Raw genomic sequence first — 23,105 nt, 5'->3', positions numbered from 1 at the left:
AAAAAAATATTTTCCAAAATACATTAGTGTATATGAAGAAAATATTAAAGTTTTAAAACTACTACTAGAATTAAGTGGGTTTAGAAAGTTTGTAGAAAAAAGATAAATTTACAACAATTAATATACCTTATATATACTGGAAGTGAGTAATCAATATTAATTTTTAAAAATCCATCTGTAATATTATTCAAAGAAAATAGGAATAATTCTAACAAAGTTGTGCAAGTTCTATACACTGAAAACTACAAAACTTTACTGAAAATAATTAAAGAAAGCCCAAGCAAATGGAAAACCACATCTGTTCATGATTTGTAAGACTCGAGTTTGTTAAAGTGATAATTCTCCTCAAAGTGACTTATAGCTTTAATGTTATCCCAAACAAAATCTCAGCAAGCTTTTTATAGATCTTGACTAGCTTATTTTGCAATTTATATTCATAACCAATTGACATAAAAAAGCCAACATAAATTTAAAAAAATGTTGGAAGATTTGCAGTACAATACTACGATACTAAAAAGCTACAATAATCAGGATAGTATGATAGCATAGATAAATAAGTCGATGGAACATAAATGAGGGTCCACATGTTGACTCATACACACATGGATTCAATTTATTTTTATTAAAGTATTAAAGTACCAAGGTAATCTATTGAGAAAAGTATAGTCTTTCCAACAAAAGATACAAAAGTAATACTCATTTGAAAAAAAAAATCCTCACACTTATATCAATCATGTCATATATAAAAATAATAATTCCAAACGGATTATGTAAATTTTTATATAAGAGTTAAAATCAGAAACTTCTAAAAGAAAACTCGGAGAAGGAACGCCTGGGTGGTTCAGTCGCTGAGCGTCTGCCTCCGGCTCAGGTCATGATCCCAGGGTCCTGGAATGGAGCCCCGCTTGGGGCTCCCTGCTCAGCGGGAAGTCTGCTTCTCCCTCTGCCACTCCCCCTGCTTGTGTTCCCTCTCTTGCTGTGTCTCTGTCAAATAAATAAAATCTTTAAAAAGAAAAAGAAAAAGGAAACTTGGGGAAAATACAATGCCCTTCAGTTAGCCAAGACTTCTTTAGTAGTACAAAAAATACGCAAAATTTGAAGAAAAAAATGATAAATTAGACTTTATCAACATTTTTTTTAAATGCTCACCTGAAGATACCATTAAGAAAATGAAGGGAGGGACAGAGGAGAGACAGTCATGCACTTGTCCCTGAGAAGTCTAGTTTCTCCGCAGCCTAAATAGCACTTGGCTATTTAGGGATGAGCACAGGCCCAATGTGGCTGGCACAAGACGGCACCTACCACCAGCCCACTCTTGTTTTGTATCAGTCCCTCCATATGATGTGACACGGATGTGCCCCAAGGGCAGATGCTGCCGGCTGACTCCCATTGGCCCCTGGAGTGGGAGAGGAAGGTGTGGAACCATCCAGGCCCCAGGAAGACCAGGGGTACAGCGTCGTCTCGCTGTGTTGCTTGGCACCCGCCTAAGTCCAAATCCAACACCAACTTTCTCCTGGAAAAGGTCACTGTTTGTCAGCTCCTTCCATGGTGACTATAGGGCTGGATCCTTACACAGTTCCAGAATGGTCTGGGGGCAGGGACAGCACCAGGACATCCTCTTCTCCAGTGGCTTGGCTTCATATTCAGCAGGTCTTCCTAGCCTGTCCTCTCTCCCGTGTCCTGGGAGTCATCAGCCTAGGACCTACACTGTTACAGTGAATTCCTACCTGGCCACAAATTGTTGGTTTCACAAAACCCACAACCTTCACTTCACATGTCTTATCCTGAGCATGGGCAGTACCCTCCAACATGGCACATGCTTCCCATTGGTTGATGGTGTGGAAAAAGCTGGTCTGGCTGGAAGCCTGAGGGCTCTTCCTGGGTAGGCTTGACAGCTTTCCTGGGAAACCTGCCTGCCATCTGACCTCTGCATACCAGTATCAGCATCACTGTCCTTTCCTCTGTGACCAGCATGGCAGAAACAGGGACCTGACCCCCCTGCCCCCACTCCTTAGAGTGGAGTAACCACTGGGGACATTATGCAACATGCACATTCCCCCTACATGCTCCATTGCAAATGTTCCTCAATTTCCAGAAATAAATTCCAAGGAAGCAAGACCAAAGTAGCCACCAGGGATCTACTTGGGATTGGAAGGGGAGCTTTAGTTCTTCTAGGGAGGCACACTGCAGTCAGATTGGCTGGGAACTCAGAGTTAGGCCCAAAACTCTGGCACAGCTGAGAGGGAAATCAGCAAGTAGAAGGTGTTTGTGATGTCAGCACCCAGAACAGAAAAGACATGAAGTAACTAAAGTCAGAAAAGAAATTGGGACATCACTTCTGATTATACAGGAATAAAAGATTTGAATACTATTAACAATTATATGCAAAAAAATTAGGTAATTTAAATGGCATAGACAAATTTCTAGAAACACACAAATTACCAAAACTGACTCAAGAAGAAATTTTTAAAAATGAATAATCCTATAAGAAGTAAGGAAGTATTGAATCACTAATGAAAAACTTCCCAACAAAGAAAATGTTAGAACCAGATGGCTTCACTGGTGAATTCCACCACTTAAAGAATTAACAAGAATACTCAATCTTTTCCAGAAAGTGGAAGAGGAGGAAACACTTCCTAACTCATTTTATGAGAGCAACATTGATTTGATATCAAAACCAAAGACACTACAAAGAAACTACAGATCAATATCACTTACAAATATAGATGTGAAAATCCTCAAAAGATATTAGCAAACACCAGCAGTATATTAGAAGGATGATGACATCATGACCAAGGAGGATGTATCCCCAGAAATCAAGGGGGCATTTTATGTACAGATTGTTTGTATCTGCTGAAAATTCATGCATTGAAACCTAGGTCCCCAGTGTGATGGCATTTGAAGATGGAACGTTTGTGAGATACTTAGGTCATAAGAGTGGAACCTTCATGATGGGATTAATGCCCTTATAAGAACATAAGAGAGCTTGCTCTTTTTCTCTACTCTCTACCATGTGAGGCTACAATAAGATGGCCATCTGTAAAGAAGAAAGGTGGCCTTCACCAATACACTTGACTATGCTAGCACCTTGATCTTGGCCTTTCCAAACCTCCAAAACTGTAAGAAATAAATGTGTGTTGTTTAAAAAAATAAAGAGAATTAAAAACAGAAAAACAAAGAAAGAAAAATAAAAGAATATGAAGGGAAACCCTTAGTTTGGGAGAAAATATTTGCAAAGCATATATGTGATATGAAGCGCTTGTCCAGAATATATATAGAAAACACAACTTGATAATAAGATACCTGTAATTTTAAAAAGGCAAACAATTTGAACAAACATTTCACAAAATAAGATGTATGAATGCAAAGACATCTGAAAACATTGTAAACGTTATTTGCCGTTAAGTAAGTTTGAATTAAAACCACAGTGAGAAACCACTACAAGTCTACTGAAAGCTAAAATTAAAAAGACAGCATCAGGTATCAGTGAGGATGTAGAGCAACTGAAATCATCATGCATTGAAAATTAATAGACATTTTAAAAACAATTTGAGAGTATATTTAAAAGCTAAGACTCATGATGCCACTCTGGAATTTTACTCCTAGGTATTTACCCAAGAGACATAAAAACTACATCCATACACTAGGACTTGTATGCAGATGTTTACAGCAGCTGTCTCTCTTCTACAATCCCACCAACTTTGCCTCACTGCAGCCACCAGAACATTGGGAGTTCCTCAGCCCATATCTCATCTGGTTTAAATTCTCTTTAGCATAAACTTCTCTGGTTCTACTGGGTCCTGGGCTGTGAGAAGGGAGTTCCTGTCTAGACAAACTTAGTAAGAGAATTCACCATCTATTAAAAACTCCTCATTTCAGTCATATATCTCTCCTAAATCTACCACTAGTTCTAATTTTAAAGAAACAATGTCTCTCACACCTGGTCTTGTGTGTGTTGATTGGGTGAAGGAGTGGGGGGAGTAGTAGTCCTGTGTTACAAATCTGCATTCTTCTGATTAGTTTTCCCATGAGGAAAGCAATTAGTTTTTTGCATTTTGCAGTTCGTAAGTCAGTTAGAATTAATGTATTTTCTTTCCATCCTCCAAAATTTGTTCCCTGGCCTCTTCACAGTTGTGAATTTATATGCTACATATGTTTTATTATTGTGTTATGGCAAGTTTTCTGGAAGGAACATAGATAATGAATGATTAAATCTTTATTTTTACCTTATAGTAGTCCATTAAGATTCCACTTTTTTCTTTAAACATGTAAGCATTTAAGGACATACCTCTATGTCCAAATATTGTGTTGGTTACATCCAAGTTTGAACATGTAGTGCTTTTCTTATTTTTCTTTTATAAATACTTATAATTTATATTATAAAAAGATGAGATATATGAACAGAACCCAAACTAAGGGTAAACATAAGGGTAAACATAAACCCAAACTAAGGGTTTCCCTTCATATTTCTTTTATTTTTCTTTCTTTGTTTTTCTGTTTTTAATTCTATTTTTTTAACAATAAGCATTATGATTTCTTTGATCCATGAGGTATTTGGAAATATATAGATGTTAAATTTCACAAAATGAGATTTGGGATTATATTTTAGTTACTGATTTCTAATTTTTAATTTTACAAATTATTAGATCTATGTGGTTTCAATCCTCGTTATTTATGACTTTCATTTTGTAACTGTTGTGTGTGTACTTTAAAAAAACCCTGAATGTTACTTAATTATTGAATGTGGGAATCTATACATATCTACCTGGTCACATGTTTTTCAAATTACCTACATCTTGAAATTGTATCCTTAATTGAATATTTTCTGAAACAAATCAACTAAAATTTTCCACTATTTTTATAATGACTCAAATTTTGCTTTACATTTGTAGAAAATGTTATGAAGTTAATATAGGTACATGATTTTTGCATGTTATTCATATTACTTATTTTACCAATATCTAAGGGTTCTATTTATTCCTAATAATTATTTTGGTACAAAATCTGTTTTTTCTTTTATCCCTTTAGTTTTGATTTTTAGTTTCACATTCCTTTACTAGAGCCTTCCCTATACATTTAGTTTAAATACTTTGGGTAGGTGTATTTCTCATCAATACCATATATCTAGATTTTTTTTTCCATTCAATTTGAAAAGCTAAGGATTGTAACCATTGATTTTACATGTGTACACAACATTTTATGTGCTGATTTTTATTTTTTGTTAATTCTATTCTTCTATTGCTTTGCTTTTTTCTCCTTTTCCTTCTCTTTAATTGATTACTCACTCTTTCCACCCAACCTTTCCTCATTTAACAGCTATATATTCTGTTTTTATTCTGTTATTGGCCATCCTTGATTTTTACATACTTTTTTTTATTTTAAGTAAATATGTATTTTTTCAAGCGAAAGAAATATGTCATAAATTTGGATCTATAAAAAGAAGAGTGTTGAAAATGGAATAAGTTAAGGTAAAGTAAAACCCATTTTTATCTTAAATTTCTCTCTATAATGGTATAAAGCAAAAATATTAATGTATTATGTATTTGAAATATGTGTAAAAGTACATATGACAACAAAAAATATGGCAAGTTTGAATTGTGAATATTTTGATATATGCTCCTTCTACATTAGGCAGTATAAAATTATTTGAAGTTAACTTGAATTATTAAAATGCATCTTGAAAAGCTAGAGAAATCATTGATATTTTTAAAAGTATAATAATGATAATAAAGGAGAGAAAAATGCAATATTTTAAGAATCTTCAAACAACTTACAATAAAGCAGAAAGAGAAAATGAACCAATAAAAAATAGGTAAGAGCTAGCAATTGTATATTTTAATCCAAATCTATCAATAAATGGTCTAAACACACCTATTAAAAACAGATATGATTAGAATGAATAAAAAAGAAGACTTACTCTATACTTTCTATACGAAATGCATTTTAAATATAAAGAGAGAGGTAGAGTAAAAATAAAAGATGGCAGAAAAAGATGCAAGCTTTAACCAACAGAATGCTGGAGAAGCTATATTAATTTCAGCAAAAGTAGACTCCATAAAGCAGAATATTATGGATAATAAAGAGGAACATGTTATAATGATAAAGGCGTTACTTTTCTATGAATGTTTCAAATTAAACGAAGCAATTATTGATGAGATACAGACTAATTCACAATTTAATTTTGCTAAGTACTATTTGCTAAGTACTATTTGCTAAGTACTATTCTCTTAGCAACTGAGAGAAGGAATAGGTTAGTAAGAATAGAGGTGACCTAAACAAACAACTTTACTAATGAACACTTATGTATCATTTTACCAAACAATAACAGTACACATTCTTCTGAAATACACATGAAACACTCATCAAGACCGACCATATTCTTGGTCATAAGACAATTCTTAAATTTAAAATAATAGAAATAATACAGTATGCATTCTTATACTGTAATGGAATTAAACTACAAATCAATAATAGCAAAATATCTGGAACAATGGATACTCCCATATATGACAATATTAATGCATCTTGAGGACATTATGCTAAGTGAAACAAGCCAGTTCCAGAAGTACAGATACTACACTATTCTACTTATGTAGGAAATGTCCTGGCATCCATGCTTTCATGGATGCCATGAGTATTAATTTATTTACCTCATTCTGGGCTTGGAGATAGGACTTGCCATGACCAATGAAATAATAGCAATAGCAATAGCAAATGGGTGTAAACAGAGACTTGAAAAGTACTTGAGCATCACATATTGACATCTTTTACTACTCTTGGGAACACTACTGGTTGATGAAAAACTATTGGCAGGTCTTTCCCATTACCCCAACTGAAATCAAATAACTACCAGACATATGAGTGAGGCCATACTATACCAAAATAAGTCAACTCTAACCAAAAGAACCACCCAGCCACTAAGAGATTCTTGAGAAATAACAAATATTTGTTGTTTTAAGCTACTTTAAAACATTGGGTTTTGAAATATGGGGGAAGGATTCCAACTCTTAGGAGATGGCATTCAATGATTTAAGTTGAAAGAAAGCGTGAATATATGATGAAAGCAAGAATTAGAATGATGGCTTAAGAGGAAATGCCAGTCACTTTTTGCTGGAGCAGTAAGTTCATCTCAAAATTGGTAGAAACAATGTAGGGACATGTTATAGAGGTTCTGAAATACTGGGAAGGAAAGTTAGTTAATCTATGGAAGTTTAGGAGGATTGGGAAATGTGACAGATGCTCTAGAATTATTTTAGTAGTACCGTAGAAAATTAATTGTACAAATTGATTAGAAGTAAAAACAAATCAGAGGCCATTTTAGGAGACAATGTGGGAATACAGATGATGGAAATAAAGGAAAAGTAAAGTATACACATACGTAATTTTCAGGAAGAAAGGAACAGAGTACTATCAATGGTACATGTAATAAATGAAGGGACTGAGATAAAAGAATAAGTAGATGAAGGAAAAATAACATTTGTAATAGCATTAATGATTTAGTTGGGAAGCCAGTTTAATGGCATGGTCAATTTAGGACTGCAAATGTAATTTAACTTTTAGTCTGGCAGTGGATCTAAGATGAGATATATAAATGTATCAGCAACTTCCATTATGATATGAGGAGAATATTATTTCTTTTTTTCTTTTTCTTTCTTTTTCCTTTTTTAAAGAAAGAGAGGAGAGGAGGAGGTACAGAGAGAGAGGGAGATAGAGAATCTTAATCAGGCTCCATTCCCAGCATGGGGCCCAATGCAGGACCTCAGTCCCATGAACCAGAAATCATGACCTGAGCTGAAATCGAGTTGGACGATTCACCAACTGAGCCACCCAGGCGTCCCAGAGAATATTATTTCTCTAAACATCTTCAGTCTTCATCCCTTTTCTTCCATTCTAGTTCATTTTTTTCTTTTTTACCTATTAATTCTCTCCTTTTTTGTGTCCATTTTTAGATATTTCTACTTAAATTTTGTAATCATAATTACAAAGCTCTTCCCTAACTTCCTTGAAATTTTGTGGTGTTTATGGATCACTTTTCTAATGAAGAAAATGAACTTTCACACTTCCAGTTCCTTTCAATGAATTAGAGGTTTTTTTAATACTTGGGTGATCTATTTTTCATTCTCTTAGAGTTAGTCTTTGAAAAAATTTTTTTTAATTTTCTAGGAAAATATATATCAGTCCAGGAAATATTCAAATGGGAATTCATTAACAGCAACACATCTGTCCTGATTCAGTAGGAGCTCTTCTTCCTCTTTCTACATGTGCCATCTCTGGTCTTTATAATCGTTGCTGTCAGCCAAATTGCTATGAAACAGTTTTTAACTTTCACTGCTATGTCTTCATAACTCTTCCAGATTTTCTGAAAAATAGCTACAGCTTTTAATGCCATTAAATTTTAGGAAAAATTTCAGGAAAAAATTTAGGAAAAAACCATATTTATAGTGTGTGTGTATATATAATATACATACATATATACAATGTGTGTGTGCATATGTGTGTAGCACCACAGTGGAATTTCCGTTCCTCCCCCATTGGCTATACAAAATATTACCTATGTATAATCCTATTATTTTACTTATTCATGTATTAATTTATTCAACAGATATCTATGGAAGACATAGTATGTACAAGGTACTGGGGATATGGAAGGAAACAAAACACACATATTTCTGTCCTCAAGGAGCTTTGCTGTAGCTTAGCTGGTAGTGGGATTACATACAATAAAATCAATCAATCAATAAAATACATACTGTCTTGGAAGGTGGTAAAATCTACACAGAACATTGAACAGAGAGTAGAGATGGAATGTGTGGAATAAGATGTGGGAGACTTGCAGTTTTAAGTAGAGTGTTCATGGAAAATAAACATCTATGTAAACACATGAAGGAGGTGATAAATCAAGCCCAAATGCTATTTGAAGGTAAGGCATCCCAGGCAGAGAAAGCAACATAATAAAAAGCTGTAAAACAGGAATATATTCAAAATGTTTAAGGAACAGCCAAAAGCCAGTGGGTATGGAGTAAATCTAGTAGATTTTTAAAACTCATCTTGAGCCTAAATTTTCTAACAAACTAGAAAAACTAAATACATGATACTAATACCATTCTTTTCACTCCTTAATTTATGGTAGTCATGACTAATCTGGTACACTAACAACAGTTTGTCTTACTGAACTAGACAAAACTTCTGAACATTTTCTATCTGAATTCTTTAGGTAGCCACTAACAATGAAGTTAGAAACCAAAAGGAAACCTCTCAGCCTGCATTCCAAATCCTGCTCTGTAATAACTTGTCACCATTCCACTGTTCATCCTATGGCTTGTTACTTTATCTATCCTAGAAATCCTGAGTTCCTTTATGTATTTCAGTCTTGATTTTTTAGTTTCAATAGTTGGTCAAACCATGCTATTGAGTAATCTTGTTTTTTTATTATCAAGTTAGCAGATTGTATGGAAAAGAGAAAACATATTGATTTCATATTTAAAAATATTATGCTGCTACACACTTGTTAGGATGGCCAAAACCTGGAACAGTAACAGCAAATGCTGACAAGGATATGGATCAACAGGGCTCTCATTCACTGTTGGTATAAATGCAAAATAATACAGCCACTTTGGAAGACAGTTTAACAGTTTCTTACAAAACTAAACATACTCTTACTATACAATCCAGCAATTACACTCCTTGGTATTTGTCCAAAGCAGTTGAAAACAGGTCCACGCAAAAGCCTGCACATGTATGTTGTTAGCAACTTTCTTCATAATTGCCCAAGCTTGGAAAACAACCAAGATGTCCTTCAGTAGATGAACGGATACATACTGGTACATCCAGATAATGGAATATTCAGTATTAGAAAGAAATGAGTCATTATGCTATTAAAAGATATGGAGGAACCTTGAATTATACTACTAAGTGAAAGAAGCTAATCTGAAAAGGCTGCATATTATATGATTACAACTATATGACACTCTGGAAAAAGTGAAACAATTGAGAGAGGAAAAAGATCAGTGGTTGTCAGTAGGGGAGGGATGAAGGATAGAGAACAGAGGATTTTTAGTACAGTGAAAATACTTGGCATGATATTAAAATGATGGGTACATGTCATTATATATTTGTCCAACCCACAATATACAACACCAAGAGTGGACCCTAACGTAAACGATGGACTTTGGGTGTTACTGATGCATCAGTATAGGATCATCAAACATAACAATGCACCATTCTGGTTGCCATAATAGGGGAGACTATGTATGTGTGGGGATGGGAAGTATATGGGAAATCTTTGTATCTTTCTGTCAATTTTGCTGCGAATCTATAACTACTCTGAAAAACTAAAGTCTTTTAGGGGCACCTGGGTGGCTCTGTCGGTTAAGCATCTGCCTTCAGTTCAGGTCATGATTCCAGAGACCTGGGATCGAGCCCCACATCAGGCTCCCTGCTCAGTGGGGAGCCTGCTTCTCCCTGGGCCCCTCACTCCATTTGTGCTCTCCTCCTCTCTCTCTCAAATAAATAAAATCTTTTCTTTTTTTTAATTACGTTATGTTAATCACCATACATTACATCATTAGTTCTTGATGTAGTGTTCCATGATTCATTGTGCGTAACACCCAATGCTCCACGCAGAATGTGCCCTCTTTAATACCCATCACCAGGTTAACCCATCCCCCACCCCCCTCCCCTCTAGAATACTCAGTCTGGTTTCTCAGAGTCCATCATCTCTCATGGTTCGTCTCCCCCTCCAAATTCCCCCCCTTCATTCTTCCCCTCCTGCTATCATCTTCTTCTTCTTCTTTTTTTAACATATAATGTATTATTTGTTTCAGAGGTACAGGTCTGTGATTCAACAGTCTTACACAATTCACAGCACTCACCATAGCACATACCCTACCCAATGTCTGTCACACAGCCACTCCATCCCTCCCACCCCCCCACCACTCCAGCAACCCTCAGTTTGTTTCCTGAGATTAAGAATTCCTCATATCAGTGAGGTCATATGATACATGTCTTTCTCTGAATGACTTATTTCGCTCAACATAATACCCTCCAGTTCCATCCATGTCATTGCAAATGGCAAGATTTCATTCCTTTTGATGGCTGCATAATATTCCATTGTATATATATACCACATCTTCTTTATCCATTCATCGGTTGATGGACATCTTGGCTCTTTCCACAGTTTGGCTATTGTGGACATTGAGGCAGCCACTTCTATTTACCACTTTTTATTTACCTTACCCTTTGATTAACTTTCATACCACTAAATGGCATGCTCTAATACACACGCTTGTGTATTAGATACATGTATTCAGTGTTTACACAATTTTGACTCTGTATTATTCAAAGCTGTGAAGTCCAAAAAATTTGACTTATTTTTTTTTACTTCATGCATAAATTTGTGTTATTCCTGGATAACTGATAGGCTGTGTTTGTTTGTTTGTTTTTGTTTTTCAAAATTTTCTGTGTACCTTTTGTTAATTGAAACATAATTCTTTTGCCAGTATTCTACATCAGTAAATCTCATCTGGAGGATCTCTCGATTTTATTCACTTGGAGAATTTCCTCCTGCAGTCTTCTAAAATCACTGTTCTGGGGCGCCTGGGTGGCTCAGTTGGTTAAGCGACTGCCTTTGGCTCAGGTCATGATCCTGGAGTCCCGGGATCGAGTCCCGCATCGGGCTCCCTGCTCAGCGGGGAGCCTGCTTCTCCCTCTGACCCACTTCCCTCTCTTGCTCTCTATCTCTCATTCTCTCTCTCTCAAATAAATAAATAAAATCTTTAAAAAAAAATAAAATAAAATAAAATAAAATAAAATCACTGTTCTGAACTGGTGATTCAGTATCCCTACTTTCTAACCAACACATTTTGAATATTCTTTCTCTGTGGTGCTGGGGACCCCCTTTCCTATCTTCTATTTTAGTTCCCTTGTCTTATGTATTCTATGTCTTTCTCTTTCTTGGTTTACTGCACATTTCAGCACAGCATTTCATATGGGAAAAGATGGAATGGAAACTATTTTTTAAGACTTTCAATTTCTGAAAGTGCTTATATTTTACCTTAGTCCTAGATACATGATTGGGATAGGTATAAATTCAACTAATCAGTAAGAAAATCTCCACTTAAACTTTTAAAGGCATTGTTCCATTTTCTTGTTTTAGTGTTGCTGTTGAATTATTTCAAGCCATTTTGATTCCTGATCCTTTATTTTCCTCACTGTGAAAGCTTATCAGATCTTCTGTTTGTCTTCAGTGTTCTCAGCATCAGTGTGCACACTTGATACAAGATTCTTTATTTGCCCTCACCTTCCAATATGCCTGCTGTGACCCAGGCATTAGATACATTGATCATTGGGAAGAAATTCTGATGACTCTGCAAGGTGGAAGAAAAGTTGACTGGCTGATCTGAAAAGAGGAAAATGTCTGGAATCTAACTTTAAAAAATAAATAAATGAGAAAGTAATCTTTGCCTTTAAGTCATCCTTATCTACCTTCCCCATTCAGAGTTCTGTTGCAGTCCGAACATTTTGAAATTGTGTGGTGTAAATGGAGTTAGCTTTGGTCTGCCTCATTGTCAGCTTAGGTGTTAGGCCTCCCGGCCCTTTCTCTCCCAACACAAGTCTTCTAAGTGTTTTGTTACGTCTACTTTTCAACTGTCAAAATTTTATTGTTATTTTATGTTCTTCTCATCCATATGGCTTTGTTTAATGTAGCCAGGAAAACCAAACCAAACCAAAACAGATTTTGTTTTTAAATTCAAAATAAAAAACAATGACAATAAATAATCACAAGCAGATGAAAAACAGGTATGTATTTAATATGCCATATTTTTGCATTCCATTTTTATATTTGAAAATTAGTTTTAACAGAAATATGTTTTGGCAATTAATCATCATTTTGTTAATTTTGCCTGGTAAAATTAAATACCAAGATTCAGGCTGTTATCCAGTTTAAGTAAATTTTCTTCTTCTGTATCATTTAAAGATCACTTGTGTTTCATAAATTCTGTCCTACTTTTCAGAGTGATTGAAATGTTACCTAGATGGGGCACCTGGGTGCCTCAGATGGTTAAGCATCTGCCTTCAGCTGGGGTCATGATCCCAGGGTCCTGGGATCTATCCCTGCATTGGGCTCCCTGCTGGGTGGGAAGCCTGCTTCTCCCTCTCCTTCTACTGCTCCCCCTGCTTGTGCTCTCTTGCTTTCTCTGTCAAATAAATAAATATAATCTTAAAAAAAAAAAAGGAATGTCACCTAGAAATCAGAGAGGGAGACAAACCATGAGAGACTCTTGACTCCTGGAAACAAACTGAAGGTTGCAGAAAGGAAGGTGAGTAGGGGGATGGGCATTAAGAAGGCATATGATGTGATGAGCCCTGGGTGTTATACACAGCTAATGAATCATTGAACATTATATCAAAAACTAGTGATGCATTATATGCTGGATAATTGAATTTAAATTAAAAAAGAAAGAAAAAGAAAAATAATAAAAATTTTTAATTTTCTAAGCCAAAACAAAAAAATGTCACCTAGATATTGTGTCATTAGTATATTTAAATTTTTAAGAGAAAAAGATACAGCACTATTTAGTTTTTGTCATTAAATCTTAGTAAATTATTCTTAGAAGATTTACCTATAATGTGATAAAATGTTTAATAATGCTTGAGAGTGAGGTAACTATATCTAAAATGTCTTTAATCATAATGGAAAACATTGACCCCTGGCGTTAAGTTTCATGAAGCATTAAACTTGCATAAATTTTGGATGGAATCTTCAAAAATATAATAGAAATTTGGTTTTGGGGAAAAATCATTAATAATTTAACAACTAAAATTTTTCTGAGTATTGTTAGGGATAGAGGAATAAGTCACCATCATTTTGACCGAATAACAAATGAGTCATTTATTATAATATAGTATCTAGGACTTTTGATTTTTCTTTATAAACTGGTTGCTCACATGTTACTCTTACCTTCCTTCAATGTCCCTTCAGTGTTTCAGTGTTTGACTTGGTTTGATTTGATTTGTGCTACATTAGACTAGCCCACATCAGATTCTCCTGTCTATCTCAGGGTTTTCCAGAGAAATCTATCTATATCTATCTATCATCTATCTATCTATCTATCTATCTATCTATCTATCTATCATCTATCTATCTATCATCTGTCATCTATCGAGAAGATTTATTTTAAGGAAAAGTAAGTCAATTTTGGAGAGGCAATTATGGATGATATCAAGTCCAAAATCCTTAGGGCAGGCCAGCAGGGTAGAAATTCTGACAAGAGTATATTGCAGTCTTGAATCTATCGGCTGGAAACTTGGGTAGAATTTCTGTATTGTAATCAGGAGAGCAGAGTTTCTTCCTATTTCCGTCCTTCTTAAGATCTTAAGCTAACTGCATGAGGCCAACCCACATTATGGAGGGTAACCTGCTTTACTCAAAGTCTACTGATTTAAATGTTAATCACATCTAAAATTACCTTCACAACATTAACTAAACTGATGTTTGAGCAGATAAGCTGGCACCACAACCTAGCCAAGTTGACACCTGAAATAACCATCAAACTACCCCATCAGTTTCTATGTATGTTTTGTAAATATATACACATATATTATATATATACATATTATGTGTATATATATAAATATGTATATATATATATATATATATATATAAACTGAGGCATTTCAAACAGATAAATAAAATTAGATGTGGTCTCTTAGGCACATAATTTCATGTAGCAAAGCATAGCAAAAACTGATCTCTTAAATTAATATTCAATTATGGAAAGCTGATCAAACAAATTCTTAGAGCTGCCTCAGAATTAATTAAAAAGAGCATCTATCTGAAAGCCAAACTGTTTTCAAACATTTTACCAGACAAGTTGAATTTACAGTATTTGGTTCTTAAGTATGAATTATTTATATAGGGACTAATCCTTATTGCTTAAACTTTTTTATTATCTGGGTTTCTGGGATGATGTATTGGGTTTTAACTGACTCACATAAAGGCCTCTTATGATATTAATAACAATCTATGTCCTATCTTTTGTCTTTTTAACTGCTGTACCTAATGAACAGCTTTTTTATTTTGAAACTATTTTGTTCCTTGTATACCTTCTCTTTGTTTAGTTGCTTTGTTATATTTTTCCACTTAACAACTCCAGTTTACTTGATATTTTATTTTCTTTCATTAGCATCTACTTATAACATACAAATCCAATTACCAGTGCTGCCAGTGGTGGCTGATTTACCTGGGGGTAAAACAATAATAATAAAATAAAGAGGCATGTACAAAATATACAATTTAGAAAATATTTAGGGAATATTCACTGAAAGCGACTTCACAATTATTATTTGCTTTTATTTCCATAGGTTAATTTTATATTTGAGACTCCTTTTCCCCTAAATTTATTTCTTAGGAAAAGTTCTAATGCCAGTGACAACTGATCTAATGTCCTTTAGGAAAGAACGTGCGAGATGTGTGAAATCAGCCTATCTTGTCACAGATACCTTATCAAGCCTTTGTACTCTAGCTGGTAGAATTTACTTCCTGACCCTAGTTACTGATTCAGTCTAGCTGAGTAAACACAATTGTGCAACAGTGCCAGGTGTACAATAATCAGCAGCAATAGGGTGTGAAAATTTGTCTTGAACAAGGATCAGGAAGTTCTTGAGGTGTCATCATTTACTGTCCTTTCCATGTACTGAACCCTCATTGCATTATTAGAACTACTATCATCTGTTGAATTAAAAAGTTTTATTAATTGGAGTGAAGGCAAGGAGCAAACATCCTGTGAAACACTAAGGTCCCTAAAGCAAAGGAAAAGATAGGAACAAAAAGAAAGGATTCTTAAACCATGCTCTACAGTTTTATTACTTACCAATTTCCCTCTTTCTTTTGGTTCCTATGTAGACTCACTTAGCACTTATGAAAACCAAATAAATTATCACTGAATATTATAGAACAATATAATATACTGTGTGGTATATATCATATGTATTATATTATTGATTATTAATAATTGATGTATATATCATTAATTTGTACTCAATTTAGTGACACAGGACAAGCAATAAAGTTCCCTTTATTATTTTTTATAAAGGAATTAGTACTTAAATAATTGCAGTACACATGGAAAAAATATATTGACCTCAATTTTAGATTCTAGAAGTTGCTTAGAGAAGACAGATTAATCGCAATTATCTTTAAATGTTCACTGGTTCATCTTTTTTTCCAGCTTTATAGAGATATATTGTATGTTTAAGGTATATAGTGTTATGACTTGATACATGTATATATCACAAAATGATTACTACAGTAGTGTTAGTTAATTCTTCTATGACTTCACATAATTACTTTTCTTTTTTCTTTTTTTTTTCTTGGTTTGAAGTACGTTTAAGCAACTTAAGAGTATATAATACAGAATAAGAAGATAACATATTCTGTATTATATATGACTATATTTATTTATAGTCACCATGTTGTATATTGCATTCCTAGAACTTATTCATCATGTAATTGGAACTGTTTGCCCTTTGGCTGACACCTCCCCTATCCTAACCCCACCTCCCCAGCTTCTGGCAACTACCATTCTACTCTCTGTTTCTATGAGTTTGACTTTTTTAGATTCCACATATAAGTGATATTACACAGCATTAGTCTTTCTCTGTCTGACTTATTTCACTTAACATAATGCTTTTAAGGTTTATCGATGCTGTCGTGAATGACAGGATGTCTTTTTCATGGCTAAATAATACTCCATTGTTTATATATATCACTTGTTCTTCATTCATTCATCCATAGATGGACACTTAGGTTGTTTCTCTATACTGGTTATTGTGAATAATACTGCAATAAATATGGGAGTGCAGATATCTTTTCAAGATTCTGATTTCATTTCCTGGGTTATAAGCCCAGAGGTGACATTCCTGGATCATACATTAGTTCTATTTTTAATTTTTTGAGTAACCTCCATACTCTTGTCCATAATGGCTGCACCGGTTTGCATTCCCATCAACACTGCACAAGTGTTCCCTTATGTATATATCATACAGATGGTTTTTGAATATTTTCTCCCATTCCATATATTGCATTTTCATTATGCTGATTGTTTCTTTTGCAGTGCAGAAGCTTTTTAATTTGATTTAGTCCTACTTCTTTATTTTTGCTTTTATTGCCTATGCTTTGGTGTCAAATTAAAAAAAAATAATATTGCTAAGACCAATGTCGAGATTTTTTTCCCTGTTTTCTTCCAGGAATTTTATAGATTGAGATCTTATGTTTAAGTCTTGAATGCATTTCAAGCTAATCTTTGTGAGTAGTATATCATCATGTAAGGGTATATATATATATATATATATATATATATATATATATATATATTACCTACTTTTGCAGCCAGAAATTTTTCTCCTGACTCTCCATTTAAAGTGTATACTTGTAAATTCTCTGAAAACTATTTTGGCTATCTCCTACAATGATTACTTTTACCAGTAGAAGGCTAAACTTTATAGTATATAAGTATAGTAAGTTAAATAATTTCTAGTTATCTGTTTCTCTTAGAACAATTCTAAAACAATGTTAACGTAATGTATAATGCCTCTATGCCTAGATATAGTTGAGGCATCTTTTCTCTGTCTTATAATAAACTTGGCCACATGACTTGCTTTGGTTCATGTGACATGAGACGACTTGATATCTGTCAAGAGCTTTAAAATCTCTTATATACTTACTTCCTTCAGTTTCTGGATTCTGCCCTTGAACACACACACACAGAAAATAACTACTACCCAGATAGTAGTTATTGCACCATCCAGGGCCCCAAGATATAGAAGATATATGGAACATAGCAGAACGATGGCAAGCAGAGCCAAGTAGGGATATAGCTGACTCATAGATTCATGAGATACAAATAATATATGTTGTTGCAAGCCATTCAGATTTGGGAGTTGTTTGTTACAAAGTAAAACTGAGGGCGCCTGGGTGGCTCAGTTGGTTAAGCGACTGCCTTCGGCTCAGGTCATGATGCTGGAGTCCCACATCGGGATCCCTGCTCAGCAGGGAGTCTGCTTCTCCCTCTGACCCTCTTCCCTCTCATGTGCTCTCTCTCTCTCATTCTCTCTCTCTCAAATAAATAAATAAAATCTTAAAAAAAAACAAAGTAAAACTGAAAAAAAATGTTTTTAACATCTTGATGTGTATCAGTTTAATGTTAATATGCTTCTCCCTCTTCCTCTGCCCCCTCCCTGCTTGTATGCTTGCACACTCTCTCTCTCTCTCTCTCTCAAATAAATAAATAAAATCTTTAAAAAAAAATACAGCAAGGAAACTCACAAGTTTCAACCTTGATACCTAGTGGAGGGGATAACATTTGCCCTGACAATTTAAATCACTAGGTATTACCTTGTAAGGTTTGCATCCTGAGTTCACACTACTAGTGTGGTCCAAAAAGCCTCAAGCAGAGAATTTAATGAATGTATTCTCAGGTAGCTTGTGCCCCTAGATAACTGGGAGAAGTGAATGCAAATCTCTTGGTGTCAGTGTACGCTAATCCAGGTTTGTAGCGTGCCATTAATAGGAGGATGCACCCTCAGCTCAGAAATGTTAAAATGTATAACAAACATTTTTAAATCTGTTAAATAAATATCATACAATGGAATGTAACGCATGTTCAATGGAAACATCAGAAAACAAGATTGATTCATATTTTTATATTTTAGGGAAAGGGAAAACCTTTAGAGAGGACATTATTTAAATGACAATAATAGTAGCAACAGCAACATATAGTTCTTAACGATGCTCCAGGGATGATCTAAGCTATTTCCATATATTCCCTTACTTAATGCTTACAACAACTCTCTGAAATAACAGTTATTTCCCTCATTTTAGAAATAAGGAAACAGAAAAGACAGGACTTAAACCTAAGCATTCTATGTGAAAAGCTCTGTCTTAATCATTGTTGCATTAATAATGAGAGCTGTTTCACTAAGCCCTGATCATGGAAGGCCAGTCCAGAAAGAGAACACAAAGAATGCAGAGATAAAAGAAAATGACATTCCTTACAATGTCAAGTGGACTAGCATGGTGAAGACAAAAGAAATGAGAGAAAAGTGATTAGATGATGATGTTGGCAAAATAGATTGAAACCGGACATGTATGATTAGTATTTAGGTGTATGAGATTTATTCCATAACTAATGAGGATTCATTGAGAGTTTTGAAGGAAGAGAGTATCATGATTTGTTTTCAGACAATAACTGATATCAGTGTGATGTACTGACTGAAAAAATGACAGCCACTTAGGCCTAAGGGAGTCCTTTATGAAGAAGCAGTCAAAAGTTTTAACTAATATTGTGTATGAACAACATGTAACCACACCTTTTAGACTATGTTTTTGGAAGGAAGAGGATGTTTTCAACTGAATAAGGGAACAGAGGTGGGGTGGTGAGATGTTTGGCAAAGGAAATAATAAGTTCAGTTAGAGACCTATAGAGTTTGAAGTAGCTGTGGAATTTTATGTGATTCTGGTCTTGGACATAGATGGATTTCTGGGAGAAAGAGAATCATGAGAACCATTGGGATTGATGGAATAAGAAAAGTACTAGAACAAATTTACATAATAGTTGAAACAAATCATGTGGGTGTATTGAACATATTTAAGAGCATTAAGTGCATTAAATAACATTTAACTCATTTTCTTTCACTGAGTTTTTAAAGGAGTGATATCTTTATTTATAATGAAACTAATATATGACACTAAGTTTTTTTTTATTGTGGTAAAATGTACATAACATAAAATTCACTGTTTTAACCATATGTAACTGTAAAATGCAGTGGCATTAAATCCATGCACAGTGTGGTGCAACCATCACTTCTTTGCATTTCCAGAACCTACAGAACTTCTTTTTGTGTGTGTGTGCTATTTTTAAATCTCCAGAGTCATTGTCTCTATGTTGGTTAAATAAATCACTATTAGTGTTAGACTAGAGAAAAGGACGATTGAGCCAAGAAACAGACAAATATAAGTGATTTTTGTTGTGGAATAGGGCATGCTTCTTAAAAAAATCATACTCAGTTATATATGAACAAAACTTGGGTAATTGATGATTTAAGAATGAGTTATAGGGAAAAAAGAATGAATTATAGGCAATTGAATATATAAATTAAAACTTTGTTAATAGCCTAAGTTCTAAATAGATGACTATAATATTTTCTCCAGGGCTAAATGAGAAATATTAGCTTCATGGTTCTATCTGTATTGGATTTGTCAATCCATTTCAAAAGCCAAAATATAAACCAAACTATCACTTCTAGAGAAGAGCTCTGTCCCTTGCCTGCATTTTGTCATTGGCAGGAATGATGACAGAACCCAGAGGTCTAAGAACTCTTGGCAAGAGCCAACCTTCTCTCCCCCAAATCTTACAGTCTCACCCCTACTATGTGCCTTGAGGCCACCGTAACTCAGCTCTTGAATTCTACTTTAGTCACCCAAGGGAGGCAGCAATCTCAGATCACCATTGGTTGCCCACATTAGCATTTTTATAAGGTTCTGTAGTCTCCTTTTTCTGATCTCCTTTACCTCTTCTTCCATTGTTCTTTTGAAAATTATAGTCTATATTCTCAGCACTTCTTCTGAGTTTTCTCTTCACCTTCTTTATCTATTTGCAATCTGATTCTCCCATGAGGTCACTGCCACCCCTACAGATCTCTCAAGTTGTAATTGTTTTCTCTTCTATTTTGTATCTTGGGGTAGAGGTTCAGTAGTTATTTTCATTGTTCCTCCATCCCCTCTATACCACTATCCATTCCTTCTCCCTAAAAACATCAAAGCCTTTGAAGCACATTTATCAGACTATGCCACTTGATGGTATTCCTTGTTGTAGTCACTCCTAAGATCTCTCTGCCTCTTTCTGATATTCCTTATAGATTTGAGATTATAGGGGAGAAAACTTTTTTCCCTTTATTTTAGGTTCTTTTAGCTGGCCTATTAACTAAATGGACATAAAACATATTAACTCCAGAAAAATAAATTTAATTACATATGTCCTGGAGCCCTACAAGAATATGTGGAACCATAAACAGTCAAGCAATTGAAGCTTATCTGACATCCTGAGCTAAGGAAAGGATATAGGGGTCTGATACTCCAAAGGGGAGGAAAATGGGAAGAGCAAATGTTTGGTAAATAAATGCTTGCCATGTCACGCAGAGATAGTAGGCCACAGAGAGGAATTTATCTCCAGGCCCTGCTGAACTCCCCTTACCTTGCTTACCTTTCCTAGCCCTTATGCTTTGTAGTTACCTCTGGTGATAGTTCTCTCCTGAACCAGGCTCTCTATCTAATTTTTTCTTAGGCAGTTAAGGGGGAGGTAAAACCTCTTCCTGAGTCTTTTGGGCTTTGATTCACTTCAGATCAAAGTAATCCACATGCCAAGTGACACCTTCTGGGGAGATCTTGGATAATTTTTGCATTCTTATCTTAAAACTTGGTAATTTGGGGGCACCTGGGTGGCTCATTTGGCGCATCTGACTCTTGACTTCAGCTCAGTTCATGATCTCAGGTTTGTGAGATCAAGCCCTGAATCGGGCTACACACTCGGCATGGAGTATGCTTAAGCTTTTCTCTCCCTCTTCCTCTGCTCCTGCCCCATTCCCTCTCTAAAAAACAAACAAACAAAACAAACAAAACAAAAAAACAAACAAACCCAAAAAACAAAAGAAAAATAAAACAGAACAACAAAAAAACTTGGTAATGTTAGTTTCCACATAAATGATCACCCTAATATCCCCCACATTTCATTTTTGTCCCAGTCTTTCCTCCAATGAGCCTGTACTTTGACCTGTCAGCATTACACTAGCCTAGAAACTGTCATCTTTATTTACGTTGATCCTCTAGATGATGATTAATTTTATCAGCTTGACTAGACTAAGGGATGCCCAGATAGCTGGTAAAACATTATTTCTGTGTTTGTCTGTGAGGGTGTTTCTGGAAGAGATTAGCATTTGAGTCAGTAGACTAAGGAAAGATCACCTTCACCAAGATAGGTGGGCAGCATTCCATTACCATGCGGGCTAAACAGAACAAGAAAGTGGAGGAAGATGCAAATTAATTCTCTCTGCTTGAGCTAAGACACTTATCATCTCTTACCCTTGGACATCAGAGCTTCTGATTTTGGGGCCTTAAGATTCAGACCAGGGACTAATATACCATCAACCCACTGATTCTCAGGTTTTTTCTCAGACTGGGACGTATACCATCAGCTCCCTTAGAGCCTTTCCAACTTAGATTGAATTATATGACCAGCTTTCCTGGTTCTCCAGCTTGCAGATGGCAGACTGTGGAACTCTTGGCTTTTGTACCGCATGAGCCAATTCCTGTAAGAAATCTATCTTTCTCACTATCTCTCTATCTATCTATCCATCCATCTACCATCAATCTAGCCTAGTGATATATCAATCTATTGACCTATTGATGTATCCATTTATTATCTATATCTATTTATCTCCTAGATTATTATATATATATTATATATATATATAATATATATATACTTCCCATTGATTCTGTTTCTCTGGAGAATCCTAATACATCATTTTTTACAAATGTTTAATAATCATTTTTTAAGTGAAAAAAGTTAGATTGAATGATAGATTAAATGAGGACTTATAAGGCAAACGTATTAGTTTCTGAAATATAGTAGAAATTATATAGAGTTTTATTTCCTATTTAATTCTGAGGGACCTGTAGAGATGCCAACATAAATATACTTTTGAGTGGAATCATTTTGCTCTTACTTCTTGTTCATATAAACTGTTTTTGCTTTACCTGCACAGATCATCTCTCAGTTTAATGTATTTTTCCATCTGCTTACCTTCCTCTCTGAAGTAATTAAGTTCCCTCAGGTTGGTCTGCCCTGTGCTACACATGTACCTAAAATGTCCTGCCTCATTTTAGCCTGTCTAGTCTGGCTTCTTCATCTGGCCACCAGTTAAACATCAACCAGGCATTAGAATCAGTGTTAATGAAATAGGGAACTATGTCTCTAATTCATTTGGAGGAAGTGATGCATATAATGAAAAAGCATGCAGAGCTTGGTTCTCAATCCCACTCTCCAATA

This window comes from Callorhinus ursinus, unplaced genomic scaffold (assembly GCF_003265705.2).
Source record: "Callorhinus ursinus isolate GAN/ISIS: 27379988/994484 unplaced genomic scaffold, GSC_fseal_2.0 scaffold1, whole genome shotgun sequence".
NCBI classification, from domain to species: Eukaryota; Metazoa; Chordata; class Mammalia; order Carnivora; family Otariidae; genus Callorhinus; species Callorhinus ursinus.
The sequence above is the reverse complement of the archived record's forward strand: the minus strand, read 5'-3'. Positions refer to the sequence as shown.